Source organism: Coregonus clupeaformis, chromosome 29 (assembly GCF_020615455.1).
Source record: "Coregonus clupeaformis isolate EN_2021a chromosome 29, ASM2061545v1, whole genome shotgun sequence".
Lineage (NCBI taxonomy): Eukaryota > Metazoa > Chordata > Actinopteri > Salmoniformes > Salmonidae > Coregonus > Coregonus clupeaformis.
In genome coordinates, this window is record NC_059220.1 from 4817254 (window position 1) to 4842071 (window position 24818).

Here is a 24818-nt window from a genome sequence, read left to right on the forward strand (position 1 = left end):
AAAAGTATTGCATTTGGGACAAGTCATTCACTAAACCCTAAACCTCAACAAAATCTTGTAATGAATGTGGAAATTGAGCAAGTTGAGGAGACTAAACTGCTTGGAGTAACCCTAGATTGTAAACTGTCATGGTCAAAACATATTGATGCAACAGTAGCTATAATGGGGAGAGGTCTGTCCATAATAAAGCGTTACTCTGCCTTCTTAACAACGCTATCAACAAGGCAGGTCCTACAGGCCCTAGTTTTGTTGCACCTGGACTACTCTCTCTTCAAGTCAATAACAGACTATGGGAGGTGCACAGTACTACATAGAGCCATGACTACGTGGGAACTCTATTCCACATCAAGTAACTCATGCAAGCAGTAAAATCTGATAAAAGAAACAGATAAAAATACACCTTATGGAACAGCGGGGACTGTGAAGAGACACACACACACAGGCACAAACACATCCATACACACACACATGACAACGTACGCATTATACACACATGTACACATGGATTTTGTGTTGTAGATATGTGGTAGTAGAGTAGAGGCCTGACGGCACTCACTTAGTGTGTTGTGAAATCTGTTGTGAAATGTATTGTAATGTTTTTGAAATTGTATAACTGCATTATTTTTGCTGGACCCCAGGAAGAGTGGGGATCCATAATAAAATCAAATACCTTACTGTGATTGTTTTAAATTAAAATGGTCAAAAATATACACAAATATCTTCTTAGCAAAGAGCAATTTCACAAACAAGCTAGAACTGTCTGGGAATGGTCTAAGTGGGGAGGGGAAAACTGAAAACGAGTTATTGGCAGAGAGGTTTGGAACTCTCTTTCTTATTGGTCTATTAACTAATTTACCGCCCTGTGATGTCACCAGGCGGGCCAAAACTGCATACCACCAAAACAGGCTGATATTTCAGGCATCTTTTCAAACAGCTCTTACACTAAAAGGGCATTATCATCATTTTCACAATTTCACATTATTTTTCTAACCTCATAGTGTTCAGGGGTCAATGTCAGCTGTCTTTCCAGCGAGGATACTGTATGTTGAAAGATAGTGAAACTGAGAAGGTATAGAGGAAGTGTGACGGTTGAATGGACTGAGTTGAACTGACATTACTTCTGAACATTGTGATGAGTCGGCATCTGCACAATCCTATGCAGGTGTCCAGAGGGGCTTAACCAAGGACATCCTGTCTGAGGAAACCTCCCTGTCAAACATCCTGTCTGAGGAAACCAGGGTCTTATGCCGACATCGCTGTGCCTCTCACATTAAACAACTGTCTTTCCTGTTAACACACTAAACGATCTGGCACAGACGGTGGTCACACACTACAGGAATCTTCACTTGGTCATGAGGATTCTCCATACCACGCTGTCTTGCAAAAAAACGATGTGATTAGCTTGTTAGCTAGAACGAGCTGTGGCTCAAAGCAGCCCCATAAACATTTTCAGTCAGAAATTCACGCTTGCCAGACAGAGTTGAAATATCTAGCCAACATTTTCAATTAAATAACATTGCTTGTGAACTTAAGAGCTGTAACGATTTGACACTTTGGCTTTGGTTAAAGGCAAGTACAAACGCATACTAGTAGTACCAAAGGGTTGAACAATATTATTTTTGCCACTAATATTGAAGAAGCTATTACTTAAATACTGGAAGTCAAATGATACTCCAACGTTAAGAGAATGGAAGAAACAAATGCTTTATTATTGAAATATAGAAAAAAAAATCTGGCTACAGACAGAAACAACGTAACACAATTTAAAGTCATGTGGGTCTGAGAAAGTGTGATGTCATTAATGTTTGTGGAAATGTATGTAAATGTTAAGTTGTTTATTGTTTTTGTCTATGTATGTTTTTTGTTTGTTGTAACCCCCCCGCCCAAACAAAACGTAAAACATAATATTTTTTTAAAAATAAGTAAAAATTAAATACAAATGCATACTAGCAGTGATCATGGCTCCTGCTGGAGAGTCAACACATTCTGGGTGACGTGATACAACGCCGTCATCTCATTGGCTTCGTCTCTGGCCAGTTCTCATTGGCTATTGCTGATCACCGTTCTGAAAACCTGTCGTTGCACATCTCACACTACAAGAGCATTGCAGATTTTGTGCCGATAAAATCAAACGTTTGAAAATTGGTCAAATATGTATGTTATTGGGGGGCCTTGACATAGTGTGAAATACCAGGTGGTAAAATACCTAAAGCAGTAGTGTTGCGCTAAACAACCAACAAACTGTCCAGTTTACGCCAACGGTTTTGGAGACAAATGAGGCTCTTCACATCTGACCGCTAAGATGCATATCTCAGGGTCGATTACAATAACAATGGTCAGTTGTAATGCTCAAAGTGAGCCGTAAACTGGTAAGACTCTAAAAGGCGGCCAGCAATAAAATCAGACTTTTATAGGGGTTGCTAGAGATGCAGAGTGCACTGGAGCCATTAACTCACCTGCTATATTTAGAAGTATAAAATCCCCTGAGACCCCTCTCTGTCAGACTGATGCTTCAGAGGAGAATTTGGTCTAAAGCTTTTCATGGAAATGGATTTTACATGATCTTGGTATTACAATAAATGGGTTTTACATGATCTTGGCATTACAGTAAATGGGTTTTACATGATCTTGGTACTACAGTGAATGGGTTTTACATGATCTTGGTATTACAGTAAATGGGTTTTTACATGATCTTGGTATTACAGTAAATATATTTTTACATGATCTTGGTATTACAGTAAATGGTTTTTACATGATCTTGGTATTACAGTAAATATATTTTTACATGATCTTGGTATTACAGTAAATGGGTTTTACATGATCTTGGTATTACAGTAAATGGGTTTACATGGTATTGGTATTACAGTAAATGGGTTTTACATGGTCTTGCATGTTTGAAATACAGCAGTGCACTTGTACAGCAATTTGTGGTGAGCAGAGAAACCCTATGACATTGCTGCTGAGATTCTTGAAAGACTGACTTGGAGTTAGTTTAAGGGAAGTGAAATGATAGGCTCCAGACATTGAGTTAAAATAATCTCAAAAATCTCCACGGACCCAAGAGAAAAACACACAGGAATGTTTTTTTTCTTCTCCAAAACCAATATTGTGTCCACCTGCCAGTATGTGTGTGTGTGTTCCTGTGTGTGTGTGTGCGTGTGTGTGTTCATACAACACTCCCCCCATAACATACAGTGGGGAAAAAATGTATTTAGTCAGCCACCAATTGTGCAAGTTCTTCCACTTAAAAAGATGAGAAAGGCCTGTAATTTTCATCATAGGTACACGTCAACTATGACAGACAAAATGAGAAAAAAAATTCCAGAAAATCACATTGTAGGATTTTTTATGAATTTATTTGCTAATTATGGTGGAAAATAAGTATTTGGTCAATAACAAAAGTTTCTCAATACTTTGTTATATACCCTTTGTTGGTAATGACACAGGTCAAACGTTTTCTGTAAGTCTTCACAAGGTTTTCACACACTGTTGCTGGTATTTTGGCCCATTCCTCCATGCAGATCTCCTCTAGAGCAGTGATGTTTTGGGGCTGTCGCTGGGCAACACGGACTTTCAACTACCTCCAAAGATTTTCTATGGGGTTGAGATCTGGAGACTGGCTAGGCCACTCCAGGACCTTGAAATGCTTCTTACGAAGCCACTCCTTCGTTGCAGGGATGTAGCTCAGTTGATAGAGCATGGCGTTTGCAACGCCAGGGTTGTGGGTTTGATTCCCACGGGGGGCCAGTATAAAAAAAAAAATGTATTCACTAACTGTAAGTCGCTCTGGATAAGAGCGTCTGCTAAATGACTAAAATGTAAATGTGAATGTAACATGTTGCCCGGGCGGTGTGTTTGGGATCATTGTCATGCTGAAAGACCCAGCCACGTTTCATCTTCAATGCCCTTGCTGATGGAAGGAGGTTTTGACTCAAAATCTCACGATACATGACCCCATTCATTTTTTCCATTACACGGATCAGTCGTCCTGGTCCCTTTGCAGAAAAACAGCCCCAAAGCATGATGTTTCCACCCCCATGCTTCACAGTAGGTATGGTGTTCTTTGGATGCAACTCAGCATTCTTTGTCCTCCAAACACGACGAGTTGAGTTTTTACCAAAAAGTTATATTTTGGTTTCAGCTGACCATATGACATTCTCCCAATCCTCTTCTGGATCATCCAAATGCACTCTAGCAAACTTCAGACGGGCCTGGACATGTACTGGCTTAAGCAGGGGGACACGTCTGGCACTGCAGGATTTGAGTCCCTGGCGGCGTAGTGTGTTACTGATGGTAGGCTTTGTTACTTTGGTCCAAGCTCCCTGCAGGTCATTCACTAGGTCCCCCCGTGTGGTTGTGGGATTTTTGCTCACCGTTCTTGTGATCATTTTGACCCCACGGGGTGAGATCTTGCGTGGAGCCCCAGATCGAGGGAGATTATCAGTGGTCTTGTATGTCTTCCATTTCCTAATAATTGCTCCCACAGTTGATTTCTTCAAACCAAGCTGCTTACATATTGCAGATTCAGTCTTCCCAACCTGGTGCAGGTCTACAATTTTGTTTCTGGTGTCCTTTGACAGCTCTTTGGTCTTGGCCATAGTGGAGTTTGGAGTGTGACTGTTTGAGGTTGTGGACAGGTGTCTTTTATACTGATAACAAGTTCAAACAGGTGCCATTAATACAGGTAACGAGTGGAGGACAGAGGAGCCTCTTAAAGAAGAAGTTACAGGTCTGTGAGAGCCAGAAATCTTGCTTGTTTGTAGGTGACCAAATACTTATTTTCCACCATAATTTGCTAATAAATTAATAAAAAATCCTACAATGTGATTTTCTGGAATTTTTTTCCTCAATTTGTCTGTCATAGTTGACGTGTACCTATGATGAAAATTACAGGCCTCTCTCATCTTTTTAAGTGGGAGAACTTGCACAATTGGTGGCTGACTAAATACATTTTTTCCCCACTGTACATATTTGACCAATTACTTGAATGCGAGCTGTGGAGAGTGGCTGTGTGGGGAGGTGATCTCTATAGCTGCGGGGGGAGGTGACCTCCGTAACCGCGAGGGAGGTGAGCTCCATAGCCGCAAGGGGGGTGGTCCAATTGCCTCTACCACAGAACTGCTTCAATATGGATATGTCCTTAGTCTACTGGTTGGTGGGGAGCTGGGTTTGATGCTGTAACAGGGATTTACTGTCAAGGGGCAATCTATGATTGCTACATCATTTTTTAAAACGTTTTAATTAATTATATATACCCAGTGATTCTTGAAGAATATAACTAATACATGCTCCATCCCTTAGCGATTTAGCAAAAACAGTGGCGGGGTGCCCACTTTGTTGTTATATGAACTGCAGATTGCCCCTGTAAAGGAGGACAATGCTGAGTGGTCACTTCGTCACTGGTCAGAGAATAGAGCCCAAACCAAGAACTGTCTCTTGGGATTATATTTTGCTGGCATTGTCAAAACATCAATTTGAGAATGAATGTAGTAATTATTACCTGAGCTTTCTCCTGAAACTGAAACTACCTGAAACTCTACAGGTGTTACTGGCATCTAACCAACAGCACTGAGTATGTGAGGGAGCCAATGGCAGTCTAAGCATGATTTTTTTTGGTTTTTTTACCAAATACAAATGTGGTAAACGACTTCCATATCCTTTCATGTTGCAATGGAGCCTCTAAAGTTGATTGATTGACTGTTGTTGCACATGATTTCAAGGGCAAATTGTTCCAGCCCGACATTACTTTCTTTCTTGTGTTAATGGAAGGGCTACTATGTCACCAGCCAGGGCATTATAACCATTTCATTTTGCATAACATCCCATAGGCGTTTTGAAGGCCATAAGTTAGTCGTTTTACCAGCCTGTTGTCTGTACCATCCTGAGGGCATAACAGGGGAGTAGTCAGCTGATCACGGGGGCAAACAGTGGCCTTTTCTCAATTGGATTTGCTCAACTCCTGCGTCCTCTCTCCTCCGTCCTCTCTGGCCTTTTAAAAAAGGTCAAAGGTACTTGAGGAGAGGCGGAGAGGGAAAGTGGACGAAAATGCGCTTGTATGAAATGAGACTCTCCTTCTCCAATTGCGTGTCATCAGGCAAATGGCATTTACAGGGTGGAATTCCAAAATAAATGTATAAAGTGATAAAAACTAATTTAGCTAGTTGTGCAATACATTTTATAGATAAAAGGATAAGTAGCATATTGTTTTTAAATATTTGCATGCTTTTCTCCTTTGAGAAAACAATAGCTGATTCGAAGGGGTGTGGCAGATTTCAAAACTCTTCCGCAAAGGACTCAGGTAGGATACGCTTGTGCTTCCTCGCCAAAAGGAGGCTATCGAGGAGGGGAGGACCATCTTCCGCTTGCCTACTAACGAATTGACATTGTCCTCGACCACTTATCGGTTTCCGGGGTACGGAGGAGAGAGGACGGAGGCGAGAGGGCAGAGGACGGACTTTTGCCCAAATGAGAAAAGGCCAGTGAAAGGCTTGACCCGTAACCCCCAACCCCTGACCTGGAAGCAGAAGTAGTCACATGTCTGAGGTCTTTGAGGGTTCTGGGTTCCATACTGGATCACATTCAGAAGGCAGAAATAGGAGAAAACAATTGTCCAAAGAAATGGGATTTTCATTGGAAGTTCAAATAGTTCCATTACTCTTTCAAAATGTTTGCTAAGCACAGCAGGTGCAAGGGATCATTGGCATTTGTTTTGTTGCTGTTTCTCGTTTAAACAGGGGAAAATATCTGCGAAGACACACATGTTCCATTGTATAACACTATGCCACAGGATGTCACGTATGTCATTGAAACCCTCGACTTTTAGAGACAATCATCTTTTCCCTCTCTCCTGCTGAACTGTGGGCTTGCTCTTGTAAAAAAGCCCAGATTATATTGAAATCTCACCCACAAGCCGAACACAAATTACACGTTGCTGCAAATGGTTGTTATCTTTGCGGTCAGCCTTTAAACCACAGCCTTGGGATGGAGCTTTAGTATTTATTCATTATTAAGAGGTCACCAATCCCATATTTCTGCTCATTGACTAATTAGTATCTTTAAGACCGCAGGACATTATAGATTCAAAAAATAATATATATATATTTTATTTATTTATTGCTCTTATCCATTAATATTTTGTGTGCTCATGGATTTCAGTTTGCATCGACTGTATTGAAACGTTATTATACTCATTTATAAAGGGTTTTGTGGGGAAAAGATTAATAATGTGTCCCTACTGTGTGTAATGTGTGTGTGTAAAACCTTTAGACTCAGTCCACCACTCAGCACTGCGTTTTATCGCTGGGGACACGTCGCTGCATTTTGTATAGTTCTGTTGGCTGGGCGTATCTGACTACCATAAGGGCCCAACGTTGGCTCTGGTTCTTCAGAGACTTCCCCACTACCTCAGCTCACATATTAATTGGAGATCCAGTAATTTTCAGACCCTGGCTGGTTCTAGAGGTCCCGCGGGTCTTCACCGACCTGGAGGAAAAGCCTTCTAAGCCACCTTGAAGCTGGCCTCGCTGGTCCCCACTGGACAGTTTAGATACATTTTGAGGGAGATAATAATATTATTATGGGATAGTTGTGTTTGTTTTGATTAATCTTGTTGTCTTTATTGTATTGTGTTGATGTTGCTATTTTGCTTTATATTGTATTGAATCGTGTGTTTATGTTCACAGGGCTCCATTGAGAATGAGACCCTGGTCTCAATGGTGACCCCCCCTGTCTAAATAAAAATAATACTACTTTGAGTCCTTGGTGAATGGGGATACTTCAGTAACTGAGTTTTACTGCTACTCAGGACTTAAAAACTCAAAAATGTTGTTAAAGTACTGTCAGTACCATAGAACAATGATTCATTCTATTTCGATGGTTAGTACTGTAACCCACAATGTGTCCATAGACGGTAGAGGTAAATGGAACTGGACTAAAACACCCTCTGAATGGCACACATACACAATCCATGTCTCAATTGTCTCAAAGCTTAAAAATACTTCTTTAACCTGTCTCCTCCCCTTCATCTACACTGATTAAAGAGGGTTTAACAGGTGACATCCATAAGGGATCATAGCTTTCACCTGGATTCACCTGGTCAGTCTATGTCATGGAAAGAGCAGGTGTTCTGTTTTGTACACTCAGTGTATATACAAATCAGACTTTAGTAAGCACATCGTGGGCCTGTTTCAACACATAACTCATTACGGATTTGATGAATATCCACTTTGTTAGATCAGATTTGTGCGCCAATATTAATGGCGGCGTCACGGCGTGCTGCGTTCCATTGACCTCTTTACTGCATCTATGATTCCTTGAGATGTAGACTCCGCCCCGGTCACTCCCTAACCACACCCATAGTCACTTCCGGGTTTGAGCCAAATCGAAAGCATGTGGGGGTCAGAAACATCTGGTAACTAGTTTCAAAGACTCGTTTTCTCACTCCGTACAAGTGGAAACTTTCTCACTTGTAAGAGATATTGTAATGTTTATCAGAAGATGTTTCTTTCGTGGACTATTTAATTCCAAGAACCCAATGCGTGGAAGGCTTTTTCTAAAGGCCTACTTGTATATTTGGGGCGGTTTCTCTGTGGACTATTGCCTGAAAAATGACCAAAGACTCCAGCCACCAGAGACATGGACTGTTCTCCATGGTCCCGCCCGGCAGGCGGTACCGGTGCATCGAGGCTCAGACCAGCAGACTCCTGAACAGCTTCTATCCCCTGGCCGTAAGACTGTTAAATGGCTAACAACTACTTCTCCCCCTCACACCTACGCTGCTGCCGAAATGATTATTGATTCGATTTATCACTACCACTACGCTGCTGTTCATTGATTATTGATTTCCATTACCGTTAGTATTTATCCTGCTACTGGTCACTGTTATTCCTGTTTACATGTATATATTACCATTAGTATAATACCATGTATATATTACCATTAGTATAATACCATGTATATATTACCATTAGTATAATACCATGTATATATTACCATTAGTATAATACCATGTATATATTACCATTAGTATAATACCATGTATATATTACCATTAGTATAATACCATAAGTATTTATATATTCCTGCTACCAGTCACTTTTCAGCCCTTTTACATGTACAGTAAGCAGCATCGGGTTTAACTGACTGTTATACATGGCATTCACCCCTGTAGCAGCTTTGGGTTTAACTGACTGTAGTATAATGGATCACCCTGTAGCAGCATTGGGTATAACTGACATGTTATACATGGCATTCACCCCTGATAGCAGCATTAGTATTTATACTGATTCTGTTAACATGGCACTTTTCAGCCCCTGTAGGCAGCATTGGGTTTAACTGACTGTTATACATGGCATTCACCCCTGTAGCAGCATTGGGTTTAACCGACTGTTATACATGACATTCACCCCTGTAGCAGCATTGGGTTTAACTGACTGTTATATATGACATTCACCCCTGTAGCAGCATTGGGTTTAACTGACTGTTAAACATGACATTCACCCCTGTAGCAGCATTGGGTTTAACTGACTGTTATACATGGCATTCACCCCTGTAGCAGCATTGGGTTTAACTGACTGGTAAACATGGCATTCCCCCTGTAGCAGCATTGGGTTTAACTGACCGTTCTAGTGCAGATCGTACAGATTAGCAAACGGTTCCTTGAAAGACCATTGGTGGCTTCAGCACATGTAACCAGGTACAGGTGTAGTTCATACCCTCACTCACCTCTACAACATCTGACGCTGTACTTCCCCCTCACAGAGGCCCATCTTGTGTCGCTCTAGATTTGGTTGTGTTCCAGACAGTAAAACAGGCCTGTTCCCAAATACACAGTGTTCACACAGACCAGACAGTAAAACAGGCCTGTTCCCAAACACACAGTGTTCACACAGACCAGACAGTAAAACAGGCCTGTTCCCAAACACACAGTGTTCACACACACCAGACAGTAAAACAGGCCTGTCTGTCAGAGGAGAACAATGGTTCTGCGCCACAATGACCCCCCCCAGCAGCTGCTCCTGAATCATCGCTGAGCCACACTCCTCCCCTCTCATCCCCCTTCCCTCCTTAACCCCTGTAACTCCCAGCCATTAAATAAGGCAGAAAAATGCTGCCTGCACGTGGGCTACTTGTTGCCCATATGAAAAGTATTCACACCCCTTGACTTTTTCCACATTTTGTTGTGTTACAAAGTAGCATTAAAAATTTATTTAATTTACATTTTTAGTCAACGATCTAACACATTTCTCTGTAATGTCAAAGTGGAAGAAAAAGTATATATTTGTTTTATTAATGGAAAATAAAACACTAATATATCTTGATTAGCTAATTAGTCAACCACCTGAGTCAATACATGTTACAATCACCTTCGGCAGCAATTATAGCTGTGAGTCTCTAAGAGCTCCTGGATTGTACAACATTTGCTCAAGTTCTGTCAAGTTGGTTGTTGATCATTGCTAGACTGTCATTTTCAAGTCTTGCCATAGATTTTCAAGCCAATTTATGTCAAAACTGTAACTAGGCCACTCAGGAACGTTCAATGTCATCTTGGTAAGCAACTCCAGTGTATATTTGGCCTTGCGTTTTAGGTTATTGTCCTGCTGAAAGGCGAATTTGGCTCCCAGTGCCTGTTGGAAAGCAGACTGAACCAGGTTTTCCTCTAGGATTTTGCCTGTGCTTAGTTCTATTCCGTTTATTTTTATCCTAAAAAACTCCCTTGTCCTTGCCAATGACAAGCATACCCATAACATGATGCAGCCACCACCATGCTTGAAAATATGAAAGTGGTACTCATTGATGTGTTGTGTTGGATTTGCCCCTAAACATAACGCTTTGTATTCAGGACAAAAAGTTAATTTCTTTGCCACATTTTTTGCAGTATTACTTTAGTGTCTTATTGTAAACAGGATGCATGTTTTGGTATATTTGTGTTCTGTACAGGCTTCCTTTTTCCACTCTGTCAATTAGGTTAGTATTGTGGAGTAACTACAATGTTTTTATCCATCTTCAGTTTTCTGCTATATACAATACTCTTTACGTATTGATCAATCAAGATAAAAAATGTTGTCCACCAAGCCAAAACTTTGGCAGTGATATAATTTAAATTGTGTTGGTAAGGTAAAAATATACGTTTTTTGATTACACCTAATTTGAACATTCTGTCATAAAGAGTACTTAATATAACTTCATAAAAAACATGTTTTCCCATCTCAAGAGCGAAAGCAAAGGCCAGGGTAACGGCCAAAGATAGGGAAAATCGCAGGAAAGAGGGGGAAGTTTTATTCTATCGCCTATCATACATTTTTTTTTACTGAAAACTATTTTCCTCACTAGAGGATTGCATCATATAATAACACCATTACTATATTAAAAAGGTGTTTCATGTGTTTAACGCGGCAATGTTTAATTTAAAACATTAACAAAGTGCACTCCCCGCCACAGTTACAATAAAAAGCTGAGGGATGGGGATGGACAAATGCAACCACTCTCAAATCCATAGACTACACTATGGATCCATGATATCAACATTATATAGTTTTAACCATGTTTTCTACAGTGGTTGTTTACATTTACTTTGTTTATAAACATTGGAGTAAAACAACCTTATATTTTGGGTTCTGATGAGGTAGGACAGTTGACCATTGGGTCATGAGGAATTCATATGCTATATTCTTCAAAATTCAATGGGTACATATTAGGGATGTAACGATTCACCGATATGCAGGGACCCCAAACCAATGTAGCATGCATACAGTGCATTCGAAAAGTATTCAGGCCTCTTTACTCTTTCCACATTTTGTTACGTTACAGCCTTATTCTAAAATTGATTAAATTGCTTTTTCCTCATCAATCTACACACAATACCCCATAATGACAAAGCAAACATTTATTAAATTTTTACACATTGAATTTTACACATTTATTAAAAAGATACAACTGAAATATCAGAGCCTTTACTCAGTACTTTTTTGAAGCACCTTGGGCAGTGATTATAGCCTCGAGTCTTCTTGGGTATGATGCTGCAAGCTTGGTACACCTGTATTTGGGGAGTTTCTCCAATTATTCTCTGCAGATCCTCTCAAGCTCTGTCAGGTTGGATGGGGAGTGTTGCTGCACAGCTATTTTTGGGTCTCTCCAGAGATGTTCGATCGGGTTCAAGTCCGGGCTCTGGCTGGGCAACTCAAGGAAATTCAGAGACTTTAAGCACTCCTGTGTTGTCTTGGCTGTGTGCTTAGGGTCGTTGTCCTGTTGGAAGGTAAACCTTTTCCACATTCTGAGGTCCTGAGTGCTCTGGAGCAGGTTTTCATCAAGGATCTCTCTGTACTTTGCTCTGTTCATCTTTTCGTCGATCGTGACTAGTCTCCCAGTCCCTACCGGTGAAAAATATCCCCACAGCATGATGCTGCCACCACCATGCTTCGCTGTAGGGATGGTGCCAGGTTTCCTCCAGACGTGACGCTTGGAATTCAGGCCAAATAATTCAATGTTGGTTTCATCAAACCAGAGAATCTTGTTTTTCATGGTCTGAGAGATCCTTAGGTGCCTTTTGGCAAACTCCAAGCAGGCTGTCATGTGCCTTTTAATGAGGAGTGGCTTCCATTTGGCCACTCTACCATAAAGGCCTGATTGGTGGAGTGCTGCAGAGATGGTTGTCCTTCTGGAAGGTTCTCCCATCTTCACAGAGGGACTCTGGAGCTCTGTCAGAGTGACCACCTCCCTGACCAAGGCCCTTCTCCCCCGATTGCTCAGTTTGGCTGGGCGGCCAGCTCTAGGAAGAGTCTTGGTGGTTCCAAACTTCTTCCAATTAATTAATTAATTAATTGTATTTTACCTTTATTTAACTAGGCAAGTCAGTTAAGAACAAATTCTTATTTACAATGACGGCCTACACTGGCCAAACCCGGACGATGCTGGGCCAATTGTGCGCCGCCCTATGGGACTCCCAATCACGGCCGGTTGTGATACAGCCTGGAATCAAACCAGAGGGTCTGTAGTGACGCCTCAAGCACTCAAGCACTGAGCACTGAGATGCAGTGCCTTAGACTGCTGCGCCACTCGGGAGCCCGAATAATGCAGGCCACTGTGTTCTTGGGGACCTTCAATGCTGCAGAAATGTTTTTGTACCTTTCCCCAGATCTGTTCCTAGACACAATCCTGTCTCTGAGCTCTACGGACAGTTCCTTTGACTTCATGGCTTGGCTTTTGCTCTGACATGCACTGTCAACTATGGGACCGTATGTAGACAGGTGTGTGCCTTTCCAAATCATGTCCAGTCAATTTAATTTACCACAGGTGGACTCCAATCAAGTTGTAGAAACATCTCAAGGATGATCAATGGAAACAGGATGCACCTTAGCTCAATTTCAAGTATCATAGCAAAGGGTCTGAATACTTATGTAAATAAGGTATCTGTTTTTCCTTTTTTTACATTTGAAAAATTTCTAAAACCCTGTTTTCACTTTGTCATTATGGGGTATTTTGTGTAAATTGTTGAGAAATGTGGATAAATTCTGAATACTTTATGTCAATAAATGTATTCAAATGTTACGAATCGGCGGTTCAGTATTTTTTTGTGTTGCTTAAATTACTTCATACCTTCTGGAAATGCCTCTCATCTTTTGTGACAACTGCGTCCTTCAGTGATGAACTAAGCATGTCATTATTTTGCCAGTCATTGATCTACAAGTCATTTAGCATGCTTAACAACAACAGACAATATCAGAAGCCTAGTCAAACTGGTGTGGCTGCTGACCAATGAGAGGTAGGTCTATTCCTGATCTGTGGGTCACCTTCAGCATTAAAATGTTTGTAAAATGGCTTGTGCAATATTAGGCTTTATTAGTTGAGTGACAACAAACGTAATTTGCTAGATCATTTTTTAAATGAAAAGCACTGTTGAAAACTTTGTTTTTAACTGAATTTTTTTTTTTTAATCTTTTTTATTTCACCTTTATTTAACCAGGTAAGCCAGTTGAGAACAAGTTCTCATTTACAACTGCGACCTGGCCAAGATAAAGCAAAGCAGTGCGATAAAAACAACAACACAGAGTTACATATAGGGTAAAAAAACATAGTAAAAAAAAATACAATAGAAAATATATATACAGTGTGTGCAAATGTAGCAAGTTATGGAGGTAAGGCAATAAATAGGCTATAGTGCAAAATAATTAGAATTAGCATTAACACTGGAATGATAGATGTCCAAGAGATTATGTGCAAATAGAGATACTGGGGTGCAAAAGAGCAAAATAAATAACAATATGGGGATGAGGTAGTTGGGTGGGCTAATTTCAGATGGGCTGTGTACAGGTGCAGTGATCGGTAAGGTGCTCTGACAACTGATGCTTAAAGTTAGTGAGGGAGATAAGAGTCTCCAGCTTCAGAGATTTTTGCCATTCGTTCCAGTCATTGGCAGCAGAGAACTGGAAGGAATGGCGGCCAAAGGAGGTGTTGGCTTTGGGGATGACCAGTGAGATATACCTGGTGGAGCGCAGACTACGGGTCGGTGCTGCTATGGTGACCAATGAGCTAAGATAAGGCGGGGATTTGCCTAGCAATGATTTATAGATGGCCTGGAGCCAGTGGGTTTGACGACGAACATGTAGTGAGGACCAGCCAACAAGAGCGTACAGGTCACAGTGGTGGGTAGTGTATGGGGCTTTGGAGACAAAACGGATGGCACTGTGATAGACTACATCCAATTTGCTGAGTAGAGTGTTGGAGGCTATTTTGTAAATGACATCGCCGAAGTCAAGGATCGGTAGGATAGTCAGTTTTACGAGGGCATGTTTGGCAGCATGAGTGAAGGAGGCTTTGTTGCGAAATAGGAAGCTGATTCTAGATTTAACTTTGGATTGGAGATTCTTAATGTGAGTCTGGAAGGAGAGTTTACAGTCTAACCAGACACCTAGGTATTTGTAGTTGTCCACATACTCTAGGTCAGACCCGTCGAGAGTAGTGATTCTAGTCGGGTGGGCGGGTGCCAGCAGCGTTCGATTGAAGAGCATGCATTTAGTTTTACTAGTGTTTAAGAGCAGTTGGAGGCTACTGAAGGAGTGTTGTATGGCATTGAAGCTCGTTTGGAGGTTTGTTAACACAGTGTCCAATGAAGGGCCAGATGTATACAAAATGGTGTCGTCTGCGTAGAGGTGGATCTGAGATTCACCAGCAGCAAGAGCGACATCATTGATATGCACGGAGAAAAGAGTCGGCCCAAGAATTGAACCCTGTGGCACCCCCATAGAGACTGCCATAGGTCCAGACAACAGGCCCTCCGATTTGACACACTGAACTCTATCTGAGAAGTAGTTGGTGAACCAGGCGAGGCAGTCATTTGAGAAACCAAGGCTATTTAGTCTGCCAATAAGAATGCGGTGGTTGACAGAGTCGAAAGCCTTGGCCAGGTCGATGAAGACGGCCGCACAGTACTGTCTATTATTGATCACGGTTATAATATCGTTTAGGACCTTGAGCGTGGCTGAAGTGCACCCATGACCAGCTCGGAAACCGGATTGCATAGCGGAGAAGGTACGGTGGGATTTGAAATGGTCGGTGATCTGTTTGTTAACTTGGCTTTCAAATACTTTCGAAAGGCAGGGCAGGATGGATATAGGTCTGTAACAGTTTGGATCTAGAGTGTCACCCCCTTTGAAGAGGGGGATGACCGCGGCAGCTTTCCAATCTCTGGGGATCTCAGATGTTACGAAAGAGAGGTTGAACAGGCTAGTAATAGGGGTTGCGACAATTTCGGCGGCTAGTTTTAGAAAGAAAGGGTCCAGATTGTCTAGCCCAGCTGATTTGTAGGGGTCCAGATTTTGCAGCTCTTTCAGAACATCAGCTGTCTGAATTTGTGTGAAGGAGAAGCGGGGGGGGGGGGGGCATGGGCAAGTTGCAGCGGAGGGTGCAGAGTTGGTGGCCGGGGTAGTGGTAGCCAGGTGGAAAGCATGGCCAGCCGTAGCAAAATGCTTGTTGAAATTCTCGATTATTGTAGATTTATCGGTGGTGATAGTGTTTCCTAGCCTCAGTGCAGTGGGCAGCTGGGAGGAAGTGCTCTTATTCTCCATGGACTTTACAGTGTCCCAAAACTTTTTGGAGTTAGTGCTACAGGATGCAAATTTGAAAAAGTTAGCCTTTGCTTTCCTGAATGCTTGTGTATATTGGTTCCTAACTTCCCTGAAAAGTTGCATATCGCGGGGGCTATTTGATGCTAATGCAGTACGCCACAGGATGTTTTTGTGCTGGTCAAGGGCAGTCAAGTCTGAGGAAAACCAGGGGCTATATCTGTTCTTAGTTCTGAATTTTTTGAATGGGGCGTGTTTATTTAAGATTGAGAGGAAAGCACTTTTAAAGAACAACCAGGCATCCTCTACTGACGGAATGAGATCTATATCCATCCAGGATACCTGGGCCAGGTCAATTAGGAAGAGCTGCTCGCTAAAGTGTTTTAGGGAGCGTTTGACAGTGATGAGGGGTGGTCGTTTACCCGCGGACCCGTTACGGACGCAGGCAATAAGGCAGTGATCGCTGAGATCCTGGTTGAAGACAGCGGAGGTGTATTTAGAGGGTAAGTTAGTCAGGATGATATCTATGAGGGTACCCATGTTTACGGATTTAGTTTTGTATCTGGTAGGTTCGTTGATAATTTGTGTGAGATTGAGGGCATCTAGTTTGGATTGTAGGATGGCCGGGGTGTTAAGCATATCCCAATTTAGGTCACCAAGCAGTACGAACTCTGAGGATAAATGGGGGGCAATCAATTCACATATGGTGTCCAGGGCACAGCTGGGGGCTGAGGTGGGTCTGTAGCAAGCAGCAACAGTGAGAGACTTATTTCTGGAAAGGTGGATTTTTAGAAGTAGAAGCTCAAACTGTTTGGGCACAGACCTGGATAGTATGATAGAGCTCTGCAGGCTATCTCTACAGTAGATTGCAACTCCACCCCCTTTGGCAGTTCTATCTAGACGGAAAATGTTATGGTTGGGGATGGAAATTTCATAATTTTTGGTGGCCTTCCTAAGCCAGGATTCAGACACTGCTAGAACATCAGGGTTGGCGGAGTGTGCTAACGCAGTGAATAACTCAAACCTAGGAAGGAGACTTCTGATATTAACATGCAAGAAACCAAGGTTTTTACGGTTACAGAAGTCAACAAATGATAGCGCCTGGGGAGTAGGAGTGATACTGAGGGCTGCAGGGCCTGGGTTAGCCTCTACATCACCAGTGGAACAGAGGAGGACTAGAATAAGGATACGGCTAAAGGCTTTAAGAACTGGTCTTCTAGTGCGTTGGGTACATAGAATAAAAGGGGGCAGATTTCCGGGCGTTGTAGAAAAGATTCAGGGCATTATGTACAGACAAGGATATGGAAGGATATGAGTAAAGTGGAGGTAAACCTAAGCGTTGGGTAACAATGAAAGAGATAGCATCACTGGAGGCACCGATTGAGTCGGTCTCCGCGTGTATGGGGGGTGGGACAAAGGAGCTATCTAAGGCAGGTTTAGCTGGGCTATTAGTACAATTAGAAATAACCGAAACAGCAATAAGCAAACCATATTGACATGGGAGAGAGGCATAAAACAATCACAGGTGTAATTTGAGAGAGCTAAGACAACAGCTGGTAATGGTTACACAGTTTGGGCTGAGGCTAAACATAAACAGGATGCGGTACCGTAAAAAGGAACAGTCCAGCAGGCATCAGCTGTATAGCTGAGTTATCATAAGGTCCGGTGAACAGCAATAGGATAGTTTGGAGGTAGTTCGGGGGCTGCTAAAGCACTAGCGAGCAAGAGGCCATGGCTAGCGTGTGCTAGCGGGCCGGGGCTAGCAGATGGAATCTTCGTGGTCGACGTCGTAATGGGAAGCCTGTTGTAACCATATCAGACGATTTTGTCGGCAGAACAGTCGTGTAGGATCGGCGGGGCTCCGTGTCAACACTAAGTGGTCCCGTCCGGTTGACAGAGAGGTAGATAGCCAAGAGATGGGCCTAGCTCAGGATGATTAGCCAAACCACAACGTCCATTTTGTTGCAGCTAGCTGGTAGCGATGAATCCGGAGTTAAAGGTCCAGTGATTCAGTGATTCCGGCAGAAAAACTGATATGTTCTGGGTCGATAACGCGCTGTGCAGACAGTGCAGACTGGCCAAATAATAGTCCAGGCTAGAGCTGGCTGGTAGGTGGTGCAGGCCACGGACAATGGTGAAAAACCGCTAACGGTAGCTAATAGCAAGTAGCTAGTTAGCTGGCTACTCCCGTCAGGTAGACCGAGAGGTAGATAGCCGGGATATGGGCCTGGCTCTAGGCTAGCTCGAGGCTAACTGGTGCTTGCATCGGGGGCAGTGGTGATTAGCCAAACAGCAACATCCATTCGGTTGCGGCTAGCTAGTTGCGATCCGGTGATTAATGTCCAGTGATTAAATTATTCCGGCAGATAAATCAAATGTTCTGGGTGAAATACCGCTAACTGTGGCTAATAGCAAGTAGCTAGTTAGCTGGCTAGCTAGTTTCAACAGGAGATTCTAGATAAAAGGTAAGTCAATAATAGAATCCGTTCCACATTGAGTGAGGCGGGTTGCAGGAAAGTATATTTTGTAGAAGGATGAAAAGTCTGATAGGGAAATATGTACAAAAAAAAAAAAAAAAACAGGGTATAGGTAAGCTACATGCTATAGGTAGGCTACATGCTATAGGTAAGCTACATGCTATAGGTAAGCTACATGCTATAGGTAGGCTACATGCTATAGGTAAGCTACATGTTATAAGTAGGCTACATGCTATAGGTAAGCTACATGCTATAGGTAAGCTACATGCTATAGGTAGGCTACATGCTATAGGTAGGCTACATGCTGATTTGGGGCTTACGTTAGATATTATTACGATTGTTCAGGTTCACCATCTGACAATAGTTTTGGTAGTTTTGCTTGAAACAATCAGATGCAGGATCTTAATTTGAGCCAGTTTGCTACAGCAGAAAAATTATCGCGCAGCAACTGGAAATGTGAATTGTTATTCATTTACATTTTTGTAGGGATTGATACATTTTCAGTTGGGGCAAACAGTGGGGTGGTAGATGTCCAGTTTCCCGTATGGCTCAGCTCAGGTGCCTACATACACATCATTTACACACAAAGCCAGGGTTGTGGGTTCGATTCCCCACGGGGGCCAGTATGAAAATGTATGCACTCACTAACTGTAAGTCGCTCTGGATAAGAGCGTCTGCTAAATGACTCAAGTAAACGTGCGAGAGGCTGAGGCTACATTTGAGTCATTTAGCAGACGCTCTTATCCAGAGCGACTTACAGTTAGTGAGTCCGTACATTTTTCATAATGCCCCCCCCCGTGGGAATCGAACCCACAACCCTGGCGTTGCAAGCACCATGCTCTACCAACTGAGCTACAGGGGACCTTCAGAGCTGTCTCCTAGTAGAGCTGAGTGCTGCTGTATAAATGACCTCTGTCCTCTCAGGGCTGGACTGTAGTGTGGTTCAGGGCTCCCAGGCCAAAGCTTGAGGTGAAAGGACTATTAATAGAAGGGAACACAACACATCCCTCACTGCAGCAGCTTTATTCTGTCATGCCCTGTCAACACACTGTGACCAAGGCCTCCCTGATGTCAGACATTTGAGTTCTATGGGTTCTCAGTTAAAACGGGTGTGTGATGGTTGAGTAACGTGGACGTTTTTTTTCTCTACTTTGTGTTTGTAATATTTCACTGTGGCTCCAAATAAAGTATTATAATGTGTGCGTGTGTGTGTGTGTGTGCATGTGGGTATTGTAGTTTATATCATAATTTGTTCCATGCACACGGGGTCCTACTTTTCCCTGCTGAAAGACTAAAGAGTTCCCATGTTCAGAGAAAGACTTTCTAAACTGGGAGCATGTCATAATGAAGATCATAGGTTGTCGGCATGAATCAAAATGTGTTTACATAAAGATAGTATTTAAGCAGCATGCATCACATCCCTCCAGAAGACAAAGTGGTGTTGACTATATTTTTTACCAGGATATGTACTGAAGTCTCAACCTCATTTCCAAGATAGACCTGGCAGGATGTCAGCATAAAAGGTCACCTCAGTAACACACCAGCTGTGTGTGTGTGTGTGTGTGTGTGTGTGTGTGTGTGTGTGTGTGTGTGTGCGTGCGGTTGTTTAATAAAGCCTTGGTTGACTTTTCACCCACTACTCCCTCACATAGAGAGAGAGAGAATGAGGTCTAGGAGACGTATTGTACTGCAGTCGCATAGAGAGAGAGAGAATGAGGTATAGGAGACGTATTGTACTGTAGTCACATAGAGAGAGACTGAGGTCTAGGAGACGTATTGTACTGCAGTGACATAGAGAGAGACTGAGGTATAGGAGCAGTTATCAGCAAAGTCAGAGCTAGTAAGGGGGAGAAAAAGTAAATTGCGAGTGTTAGTTCACGAAAGTCATTATTCTTTAATTTTTCTTTGGGGGGGCGGGGGGGTGCTGTGGGATTATTTAAGATCGGATGATGGGCAGGGACTCTGCTGTCCTAGCTTCAGGGGGAAGCTGGTTCCACCATTGGGGTGCCAGGACAGAGAAGAGCTTGGACTAGGCTGAGCGGGAGCCATAGGGGTGGGAGGACCAAGAGGCCAGAGGTGGCAGAACGGAGAGCTCGGGTTGGGGTGTAGGGTTTGAGCATAGCCTGAAGGTAGGGAGGGGCATTCCTGGCTCCGGAAGTACCATGGTCTTGTAGTGAATGCTAGCTTTGACTGGAAGCCAGTGGAGTGTGCTATGGAGCAGGGCTGCAGTGTTCTGGATAAGTTGCAGGGGTTTGATGGCAGAAGCGTGGAGCCCAGTCAACAGCGAGTTGCAGTAGTTTAGACGGGAAATGACAAGTGCCTGGATTAGGACCTGCTTCCGCTTCCTGCATGAAGTAGGGTTACAGTGAGGGATGTGATGTGTTCCCTTTCCCCCTGGGTGAAAGGAGAAACGTAGTTGAGTGTCATCCGCATAGTAATGATAGGAGAAACCATGTGAGGATATGACGGAGCCAAGTGACTTGGTGTATAGAGAGAAGTGGAGAGGGACTAGAACCGAGCCCTGGGGGACACCAGTCATGAGAATAAGTGATGTAGACACAGATCCTCTCCACGTCACCGGGTAGGAACGGCCTAACAGGTAGGATGCAATTCAAGAGTGTGCAGAGCCTGAGACGCCCAGCCCCGAGAGTGTGGAGAGAACGATTTGATGGTTCACAGTGTCGAAAGCAGTGGATAAATCTAGGAGGATAAGAACAGATGACAGAGATTTAGCTTTGGCAGTGCAGAGAGCCTCTGTGACACAGAGAAGAGCAGACTCAGTTGTGACACATCTTGAAGCCTGACTGGTTAGGGTCGTTCTGAGAGAGATAGCGAGAGTGTTGGTCAGAGACAGCACGCTCAAGTGTTTTGGAAAGAAAAGAAAGAAGGGATACCGCTCTGTAGTTTTTTACGTTAGAGGATTCGAGTGTAGGTTTCTTGAGGCGGGGAGTGACTCGGGCCATTTCGAAGTCAGAGCGAATGCAGCCAGTGGTCAGGTATGAGTTGATTAGAAAAGTGAGGAATGGCAAAAGGTCTCCAGAGATGAGGGAGCAGGGGATGGGGTTGAGCAGGCATGTTTGTATTTATTATGCCAAGGCATCAGCTACTCTTTCTGGGGTCCAGAAGGGAAACATCCATTAGGCCCGAGCAGCGTCCTGCCATAGGAGTTGAGAACGAGAAAGTTCCAATATGCGTTTTCCCCCAAAGTTCGATTAGAATTTAGATTTGTTAGCTAAGCATAGCCACCTCATTCCTGCAGTCCTCGGCTAGCAAACAATTGCCGCATTGGAACTCCGGATTGTCAATATTGTCCCGGACAAGAGCATAATAAACACAACTTCTACAGTGCTGGAAACGTTTGTTAGCTATTCCAGGCGAAGCGGGCTCCATTGCAACCTAGCTAACCAGCAGCTGGCGGGGAAACACAATGGTAGAGAGGAGGGAGTGGAAGGATGATAGGTCCTCCAGAAGTTTACCATCTGTGTAGGGACTGAGTGGCTAGGGTTGGAGGTAAGGGAGACAGAAAAGGAAACAAAGTAGTGAACAGAGACCTGGAGGAGGGTTGCAGTGAGATTAGTTGGTGAATAGCCTCTAGTAAAGATGAGGTCAAGCATATTGCCTGCCTTGTGAGTGGGCGGGGACTGGGAAAGGGTGAAGTCAAAAGAGGCAAGGAGGGGAAAGAGAGTTGAAAAGAAATTAATCGAATGCAGATGTCGGGAGGTTGAAGTCGCCAAGTATGAAGAGCGGTGAGCCATCGTCAGGAAATGAGCTCATCAAGGTGTCAAGCTCATTGAGGAACTCTCCAAGGGCACCTGGTGGGCGACAGATGACAACAATGTTAAGCTTGAGTGGACAACTGACAGTTACAGCATTGGATTCAAGTGAGGTGATGGACAGGTGAGAGAGGGAGAAAAGAGAAAACCTCCACTTAGAAGAAATGAATAGCGCTGTGCCACCACCGCGACGACCAGATGCTTTCGGACTGTGAGAGAAAACATAGTCAGATGAAGAGAGAGCAGCTGGAGTAGCAGTGTTCTCTGGGGTGATCCATGTCTCCGTCAGGGCCAAAAAGTCAAGGGACTGAAGGGCAGCACAGGCTGAGATGAACTCTGCGTTCTTGACCACAGATTGGCAGTTCCAAACGCTGCCAGAGACCAGTAATTCCACATGAGTTGTGTGCGCAGGGTACACTAAATTAGAAGGATTGCAGCCAAAGCGTGGGAAGTGTCTGTAAAGCCTACAGGGGGAGGAGCCAACTGGGATAGAAAACACATAGTTGCCATAGCTACAGAAGAGCAAAATGAGTTCATCTGAAAATAACAGAGATACTGTAAGTATATAGTAACATACTGAAGTGAGAGAGTTGTGTGGAGCCTTCCTCTCCTTCCTTCCTCCAATAACTCTGCAGAACGACTCGGGAGAACCGTCTTTGTTTCGGCGATGGTGTAGTTCATGTAGAGTTGATGTAGTTCTGTCCTTGAGCTGTTCTTGTCTATTAATGTTCTGTATTATGTCATGTTTCATGTTTTGTGTGGACCCCAGGAAGAGTAGCTGCTGCTTTCACAACAGCTAATGGGGATCCTAATAAAATACAAAAAATACCAAATGGTCTTAGTTATGCAACGAAACTGCCGCTGACACGAACACCACTGAGAAAACACGGGAGACTGAAGTACTAATACTAATTGCTGATTGGCTTGCAAAGGTGAAGAGCACATCGTCAGGTATTAATTGCTGATTGTCTAGGAGAGGAGAAACCACTCCCCCTTCAATACAGCCACTGATTACCAAAACAACGACAGTCACAAATCGCCCTGCCCCGTTAATCCTGGTTGATTTATCAAAAATCATCTGCAAGTTAAGCAGTCAGCAGTTCACACACAAAGTAGGCTACTGGGAAGACATGCAGCTCTTAAAGTAGATGGCCCTAGCTCACAAAAAGACAGTACTAGACAAAAATACAAAAAATATATCAGGAGTCCTAAAGCTATAGAATGAGTATTGGGAAATGATGGGCTACATTTGTCAGTGTGCTTGTGACTAAGCTTTTAATTGTGTCAGTGAATGAAAGATGTGTGATTGTGTGTATCACAATGTTTTTGCTCAAGGGTGACTTATCCAGCAGTGATACTGTACATCTAACTTACCCAGTAGTGATACTGTACATCTAACTTATCCAGCAGTGATTCTGTACATCTAACTTACCCAGCAGTGATACTGTACATCTAACTTACCCAGCAGTGATACTGTACATCTAACTTACCCAGCAGTGATACTGTACATCTAACTTACCCAGTAGTGATACTGTACATCAAGGATCATCAACTAGATTCAGCCGCGGGCCGATTTGTTCTTGAGAGGATGGCCGGGGGGCCAGAACATAATTACAAATACTTTTTTAGAATGCAAATTGAACACAAGAATCCCAAACAGATATAATATTTGATTAAAACATAGTAATTTCAAACCTTGCTTACATTTTTATACGATCACGTCTCTCTATTATGGGTGGGAATACTTGGGAACAGATTTCCTAAATTAAAATAACTTGGAACGGATTTCCTGGTGTTTTTACAGTCTCTAGAGCAGTGTTTCTCAATCCTGGTGTCCTTGGGACACAAAGGTGTGGCCATTTTGTTTTTTTCCCTACAACTACACAGTTTGTTCAAATGATCAACTCATCATCAATCTTTGATGATTTGAATCAGGTGTGTAGTGCTAAAGAAACAACTAAAATGCTCATCTCTTTGGGATCCCAGGACCAAGTTTGTGATAGATTTACCATGGAGTGACGACCTCTGTTGTAATGTCCCTCTGCTCCATAGGGCTCCCACCTCTGACCTCTGGACCATGCTGTCAGTCTGACCCTTCACCTCTGACCTCTGGATCATGCTGTCAGTCTGACCCTTCACCTCTGACCTATGGATCATGCTGTCAGTCTGACCCTTCACCTCTGACCTCTGGATCATGCTGTCAGTCTGACCCTTCACCTCTGACCTCTGGATCATGCTGTCAGTCTGACCCTTAAACTCTGACCTCTGGACCATGCTGTCAGTCTGGCCCTACGACTCTGAGTTCTCGACCATGCTGTCAGTCTGACCCTTCAACTCTGACCTCTGGATCATACTAACAGTCTGACCATTTTAATCATTAGAGATCTCTCTCTCTCTCTCTCTCTCTCTCTCTCTCTCTCTCTCTCGCTCTCTCTAGCTCTCTCTCTCTAGCTCTCTCTCTCTCTCTCTCGCTCTCTCTGCTTGCCTGTCTATCTCTTATCCCCACATAG

At 43.2% G+C, this 24818-nt stretch overlaps 1 pseudogene; it reads right to left on the reverse strand.

Moving 5' to 3' along the window:
- Positions 1–20205: 20205 nt before the first annotated feature.
- Positions 20206–24582, reverse strand: LOC123482210 (annotated as a pseudogene).
- Between the last annotated feature and the right edge of the window lie 236 nt (positions 24583–24818).